Source organism: Anas platyrhynchos, chromosome Z, assembly GCF_047663525.1.
Source record: "Anas platyrhynchos isolate ZD024472 breed Pekin duck chromosome Z, IASCAAS_PekinDuck_T2T, whole genome shotgun sequence".
Lineage (NCBI taxonomy): Eukaryota > Metazoa > Chordata > Aves > Anseriformes > Anatidae > Anas > Anas platyrhynchos.
The window spans coordinates 40,292,055-40,299,831 of NC_092621.1; the positions used below are offsets into that span (position 1 = coordinate 40,292,055).

Below are 7,777 nucleotides of genomic sequence, written 5' to 3' on the forward strand. Positions count from 1 at the left end.
CTGACTTCTGTCTGTTTTTTTAAACCAGTGGGTTAGCAGATACCCTACAGTCCTTAAACATTGGCTAGAAGCCTTGCTAGTGACCTGGTAGCCAACTGTTGGCCTCTGAAGGCCAAGGGCATTGAACATTGTTTTCAGCTGCCAACTCTGTCTTTCATCAACACGGAGTGCCAGCCACTGCGACTTCTCAGTCAGTAAAAATGGTCAGGTGGAGAGGTCTGAAGAGGATATCAGTGCTTGATCCATGCCAGAAGATACATCTTTCCAAGAATTACTTCTTTATCCTCATGCCACGGGGCTTGTCACTCACTTGTGGAAGAGAGGAAGCCAGTAGGTACAGGACAGAGGGAGTGCAAAGTGAGATGGGCAACCTCGTGGTTGTAGTTACTGCAGATAATCCTGCTGGAAAGCATTCTTTCCGCACACACATGTCTAAAGGAGTTCCCTCACATAAATCAAATCTACTTCACCTGTAGACCAGAGATATCACAGGAGAAGACTTTATGTGGTGGAACTCTCCCACTGCCCTGCTAAAGATAAGTAATTATGAAATGAACTTTGAGAGAAGGAGAAGAAATTAATATTATTCAACATTTCATATCCAAAGTTGGTTTTGGTTCTGGACAAAACCACATAGTAACATTAAAAACAATCGGTTCACCAGGTGTTTGATTTTATGGACTCAGGCCAAAAGTTGGTGAGTCTTGAATAGAAGAGCATATGTTCTCATCTGCTTTGTTTTCTTTAGGCCAAACAAGTCTTGTTATCACCCTGTTCTAGACCTGGCTTCTCCATAAGCCCTGTGGAATTTACAAATGTCAGTCTGAACTACAACCTTCTGGTTAGACAAGCTGATTAGGCTATTGAAAAAATTATTGGCATATACAAAGAAAATCTATTATGACATACCTACAAAGTACCCTAACTTCCTCAAACTAAAAAAAAACCAACAAACTATCTCCCACCCTCAAAGTCCATTGTCTCATCATCCATTATCAGTTCCAATATTTTATTTTATTTTATTTTATTTTATTTTATTTTATTTTATTTTATTTTATTTTATTTTATTTTATTTTATTTTATTTTATTTTATTTTATTTTATTATTTCCATACAGGGGCAGTGTTCGGCCACTGCTAGTCAAAGACCAAGAGCCCCCCTGTTCCAGAGGCTGGGGAATAGAACTGTTTTGAGGTAAGCATGATGGTTTTGTTATTAACTTTAAGACAGGAACATGAAGAATGGGAAATACTAATGGGATTTCTAAAGAGGATACAGGGCTCCAGTAAACAGAAGGAGAAACAACATAAATCAAATTCCTAAAACCTTCCTTCTGGTCCATTATCCATTCACTTCAGTGAAAATATCTCTGAGATAGGATGTGGTATATATTGTTCTGTGTGTAACTCCAAGTTCATCTTTTTTAAATGGATTTGCTTTCAGATAAATGAAGAAAAGCCAAACATTGGCTTAATTGAGTTTAAAGAGTTTGAAAATGCATAGGAGCAAAGTTTCCCCTAATTCTAACCCAACAGCTGTCTTCCAGCTTTTCCTGATCTCAGCCCTGGCTGGGGCCAGAGACAACAGAAAATTAGAAAGTGAACTCTGTTTTTTGAATCATTTAATAGCATTTTGAATGTGTCTTCTGATTTATATTCTGCAAGTACCAATATACTTCTATGGTGAATCATATCTTTGAACCCCTTTAAGGTTCAGGTATGTTACTGAATGGTATCTCAGCTATTCAAACAAGAACAATAATAAACACTTCCATTAAAGCTGCACTGTAACAGTCAAATTATTGAAGGTCATTCACAACCTGCCTGGATGCCATCCTGTGCAATGTGCTCTGGCTGATCCTGCTCAACAAGGGGTTGGAGCAGGTGATCTTCAGAGGTCCCTTCCAACCCCTGCCTGTTCTGTGATTCTGATTCTGTGAGATTAAAAGAAACTCTTTGCTGCTTCAGGTCAGCGATCAGGGTAACGATGGTTTCATCACCCATTTCCAGCTGGGTGTGTTTGATATGCACACTGTTGCAGCGTAACATTAGTGTTGGAGCTAGGGAAGCCAGTATATTTGTGGTTGGAGTAAAACTGTCTCCACCCAAAGAGCTGCAGGAAGATGTGCTCAGGATGGAGCGGTAGCTCATCACACGTTTTGAACTAGGGAGGTTTATCACCTACTCTGCAGAAGAGTACGGTTACAATTAGGCTTAGGGCTAGGGAATTTTAAAAAAAACTTAGAGCTGAAATGCCAACAACATCCTGCTCATCCCAGAGAGCTGGAATGACAGCTGGACTCAGAACAGGCATGTAGCTCAGTCTACATCTGGAGTCAGGAACTGGTCTTATATTCTGCAAGGAAAACTGAGGTGTAAGGTCAGGAGCAAAGTTATGTGGCTGAGTTCCTCTGTATGATCTTTGGAGTGATGTGTAATTGAAGAAAATAAACTATTATTTTGAATAGTCTACATGTATTCTACTCTGAGAATTAAAAAATAATAATAATTAAAAGGGTATTTTTTGTTTAAATTACATAGAAATTAAATTATTCAAATGCCATTGTTGTCTTTAGACATTGCAGAATGTATCAGGTGAGAGACAATGAGTGTTTAGTAAGAGTCCAGAATGAACAAAATACTGTGAACAGAATTCTCTGCTAATTTGTATCAGATGCTACACTATAGGTGTAAATGAAAGCAAATGAAAGCAAAATTACCCCTCTTAACAGCTAAATAACATGATCAATCATTTATAGATAAGTAAACTCCTAAATCTTATATGATTTATAAATAAGTACCTCTTACTTGTAGACATGAACAAACCAAGAAGCCACTGACAATTTTAGAAAACCTTTTCAATGGATGAAGTCTCTTTGCCTTATTGTTTATGTCCCTATCACAATCCATAGTTAATATTTCTTTGAGATACCAGCTGTAAAAGAAGCAGGAGAATGCCCATGGGTTCATATGCAACTTCACCATCCAGAGGACTGCATAATGGAAAAAAATGGAGGTTGCCATGGTAAAATATTATTTGTGTACAAATAAATGCCCTGTGGTCAGTTTCTCCCCCAGATGACAGTGCTTTTGCAGAACTTGGAAGAAAACAGAGGAGAAAGCCAAATATGAGGAGATGTGCAGAAATGGAAAATGGAAAAAAAAAAAAAAAAGAAAAAAAAAAAAAGGAAATGAGACAGAAGAAAAGGAAGATTTGTTCAATACTGTTTAAAACCTTTAGATCCTATTTTTTCAGACTTTTTGACATTGATCTGCATAATCCTTATATTGCTGTAACATAGCTTCCCAAGGACTTCTTCATAAGGCTGTCACTGGAGTAACAAATCTGCCTAGCAGGGGCAAAGTAACTGCCCAAAACAGTGCAGAAATCCTGCAGGGGAGGCTTGCTATGTTCATGAGCCTCCAGCAGATGTTCAGGAACTTTGTACAGCTCAGTAGCTCAGCTCCTGTGTCAGGAGCCTTCTGTCTCCTGAGTCAGCAAAGTTTTGGCAGATACAATGTCTGTGCTGTATCCTTGGGTGTTGGAGTCCTAGAGCTGGAAGGTATTGCATTTACCTGCCTGCCAGGCTAAGATTTTGTGTGGCTTGAAGTAATCTGTCTCTTACCTGGGTATCTCCTCCTGCCTTCCTCAGAGTATTCTCTTTGCCAGCTCTAGCACTAATTGTCCTTTTGAAACATACTGAGCAGAGCAAAGACATATGTAAAAAGGGAAGACATGATCTTAGCAACAGCTGTTACAAATGCAATATCAAATAGGAAGTGTATGAGAGAAAAGCATAAAATAAAGCATATAGCACTTTTCCAAGGAGGACATGGCTGAAGTTTTACAGATTCATGTCAAAGTGAATAATAGTCTATCTGACTGCAACTGGAAAGGAACACTTACACTGGAAATCATTGATTATGACCAAAAAATAATCATAATAATAATTTTAAAAGTGCAGCTTCACTTCTGCAAACGTTATGAATGAGGCAGCTCCAGCTGCTCCCTGGTTTCTAGTCTGACGCATACCATCAATGTACAGAACACAAGGTAGATTTACACCTAAAGCTGTACAGGCAAGTATTGCCATGGGGTTCCCCCCCACCTGTTCAAGTTACATGCCAGCATTTCAACAGAAATTGCATACAACAATGAAAAATCTCTGTAATGTATCACTTACTTTGATTACAGGTCACAACTTGCTACTTACCTAACGAAAAACCTGAATGACAGCCCAGCAGTGCTCCTGCACAACCCACCAACACCAACATTCTGCTTGTTCCACCAGGTAGGTTGCCTCTTTGTTTTCCTGCTGCAGTGATTTGTTTTGATCTCTGAATTTTGCAGCACTTAAGCAGCATCAAAAGATCTTTAAGAAGGCAGCTATTTCCATGGCATGAGAAGAGGAATTCATGGAAAAAAGAAAGGAGAGGGATAAAAGAGGTGGTTAGCTATTGTTTGGAATAATCCATTTCATTTCTCAGCAAGAAGGAAGCATGCTAATGAACACAGATGTTTATATTTTCATCTCTGTTTAAACATTGAAGGCCTGATTGTTTTTTTTTGTCCAAGTTTTGTACTTCAGCACAGTTATTCCTGATTTACCCTGCTGTTGGTGTGAGGAGAGTGAGGATCCTCAGCTTGAAACATTATACAGCCCAAGATAAGTGGGCTATAATCCAAATAACAGATGTAAATGTCTTAAACCTTAGAGTATTAGAAAAATCTTTATATGTTCCAATCCTTTAAAGCTGATCCATGAAGAAACAGCACCCCTTTGGTCATCCCCCGTTCACTTTCCAACCAAGAAGCCCTTCCAATTTAAAAATCTGCAAGGATAAAATTGCATTCCTTAGGTTAAAATATTTTTTCCCCAGGAATTACTTAGATGCAACTGTCAGACATTATGAATTCTCACTATTCTGACTCACACTGATCAACTCTAAACAAAAAAAAGACAGCCAAAAGAAAAAAAATCTAGAAACTTTAGAGGCTCTCCTTCCTGTTTTTAAAGCTAGCAAACAGATGAGGCTATTTCTTCTAAACTTCTTCACTCAGACAAAAAAAGCAAAGCCAAAATTACACCCCTTCTTGTGGCTGCGGCTTGCACTGTCAGCTGGTTTGATCGATGTCTGCAAACAATCTGTGCCTGCACGCTGGGCATCTCACACCAGGCCAGAATGATCAGATGTGCAGGGAGCGCTCTTTGCATCAAACGCTGCATTTTGTTTTCCTTTTGTGGCAAACACGTTTCTGTTGCCAGCAAGATGACAGCTCTGCGGCTTCCTTGTAGCCATGTAGAGACAAAAGCAGCGATGGTTTTAGTCTATAGTACAGTCCAAAGGGGAAAGTGACTAATAATGACATTGGGTATGATATTGCCACAACAATGTGTTGTCATGGACTGAGTCCTATGGCTGGCTTACAAAGTACGTTTATTTCTCTTTGAATTGTGCTCTTCTCTGATTAGGAATACCCCATTGTTTATTTCCAGCATAATGACAAGATGGATTCAGCACCTGGCAAGCTGCCAGATTCCGTATTTCCATTAGTTTCTAGATATGAGTTGTTTCCTGATCTTCTTCTGAGACATGCTGTCTGCTTCACTAAGGCTCTTTATGTTGTTTCCCCTGCATCACCCCATAGCTAAAGCTCACACACAGATTTATGGTTATGATGTGCCATTTTCTGCTACCTACAAGGGAACAAACCAGAATAAGTGGTGAGGTATAACATTATGGTTGGATCAACAAGAGCTGATCTTCAGCAGAGATCCAGAGCAGGGGTCCCACTCAGATTTGACAATTTCATCAGCTTCTGCGACCTGACTGTGGGCCACCTACTGCTTGTACATGCTCCACCTTTGCCAAACACTGGAGCACTTAATTCTTTGTCCAGACCCAGTGCTATGAAAAAGGAGAACTAGGCTCTGTCAGCATAAACACAGCACAGTAGCCTTCATCTCCTAGTTAACTCTCCATTGACTTCCTTTATACAGATGTGACCTCATCTAAGAGCCTGGAAAAGGTCATCCTAACTGACCAGGTGGTCATAACAGCATGAGTGGATAGTGCACATCACTCTAAGTTGTATGACAGCATACTGTCACCAAATCACCCTCCACAGATCAGAGAATCCACGGGGTGAAAGGGCCATAGCAGTGTTCCCACTATTTAAGTTCGACACACTGGAGAAGACAGCAAGCAGGAACCTGTACTACTGCTGCTTGTACTGCACCGTGCACACAGAGCAAAAGAAAGGAAAGCCAGCTTGTGGGGCATCAGCATTAAATTTACCTCTCAGATACCAGGCCTTCTCTCAGAGCAGAATCAATATTAAATCCCTTTTCTTTCTTCCTTCACATCTTCTGCCTCCTTTTTGTGGCTGTGGCTGTGGATAGACCCCTTTCAGCCACAGGTGGAAGCGGCGCATGCTGAAGCACTTCAGGTCAGGCCTCTCAGCCTACCCCAGCAGAAGTTTTCCCAACCAGAATAGGAGAAGCACATGCTGGGAAATTTCATTAGAGAAAACTAACGTATCTCAGTAGTCATTACACAGAAAATAGTTGTTATGAGGATGAATCTTTTTTTTTTTTTCAATTTACTTTTTTTAATAAATAAAATTTTGCTGGCCAAGCAATTGTGTCTTTGGAAAACCAGCTAGGTATTGTGGGCACCACTAACCTTCTGAGTTTGGTGACTGCTAAGCTGGGTTTTTAGTGTTGTCCTGGGAAATGCAGTATCTCAGCTCATCCTTCTGATTTGAACTGGGATTCCCCATGCCCTGGAGGAATGCCTTAGCCACTGGGACATGGAGCATTTTGGATTTAAGCACCTCTCAGATGTTGCCTCTCCTCACAGGTTAATATCTCCAGCCCTTAGCTGTCTTCATCCCTTTCTGCTGTGCTAACTCCAGTTTACTTGTGTATGTCCTGGGGGAGGTACCACCAGACACAGGGTGATGGACGTGGTCAAACAAGAGCTGAGTACTCCCACTGCTCCAGGAGGTGGGATCTTTCCTCATTTCCAGTGACATTTAAGAGTCTTCCAAGGAAAGATCTTTGTTCAAGACCATGGATGGGGTTCAAAAACTTTTGGATTTGAACTTCGGGATTTGAACTTCAGCCTGAACTTCAGGATTTGTCACTTCTGGGTTACTGCACACAGATAGGGTGTGGACACTTCCTCCTCCTCTGTTTTGCTAATCCAGCCTTCTGTTTCTGCTTTTCCTGTGTTTGTATAAAAATACCCCAAAGCAAAGATATTAAATTTTGATCAAATCAGTAATCTCATTCAGCTTTTAAAAAGTCAGATCAAATCAAATAAAGAACAAGTTCTCATTTTTGGGAGTGGGGGAAGTGTGTGTGGGGGGGGGAGAGGTCATTAAAAAATGCATCCCATGGGACTTCTGTTTGCCAGCTCTGTGGAAAAGAGTTTGGTGACTGGAGACCTTGCTAAATAGACTGTGAAACTCGATAAGACCCCCTGAAAATCCCTTCCGATTTTCAGGAAAAAGTAGTAGAGCTAATTTCCATCACCCTTCATGTTCCTCCTCCTGTTCTCTCCATCTGTGTCAGTAGTCTCTGTGAGAGCCTGGACTGCACCTTGCTGTACACTTGCAAAGCAGTTTCCATACCTCTCACATACCTTGTCGTGCACCTGCTTCACACTCAAAAGGGGTATTTACACTGTGTAACTTAGTGCCTTTCATTAAGCAACAGACTAATCGCATCCCGCTGTGCTAAAGTTCCTGCCAAATTAGTCAGGAAGTATCAT

The 7,777-nt window shown here is 40.6% G+C and overlaps 1 long non-coding RNA gene across 1 annotated transcript; it reads left to right on the top strand.

Moving 5' to 3' along the window:
- The first annotated feature begins 1,114 nt into the window (after positions 1 to 1,114).
- Positions 1,115 to 7,288, top strand: LOC110352296 (uncharacterized). Its single transcript, XR_003493085.2, has 3 exons — positions 1,115 to 1,193; positions 4,194 to 4,290; positions 6,863 to 7,288. It is a non-coding gene; the product is annotated as an uncharacterized lncRNA (long non-coding RNA).
- Positions 7,289 to 7,777: the final 489 nt, after the last annotated feature.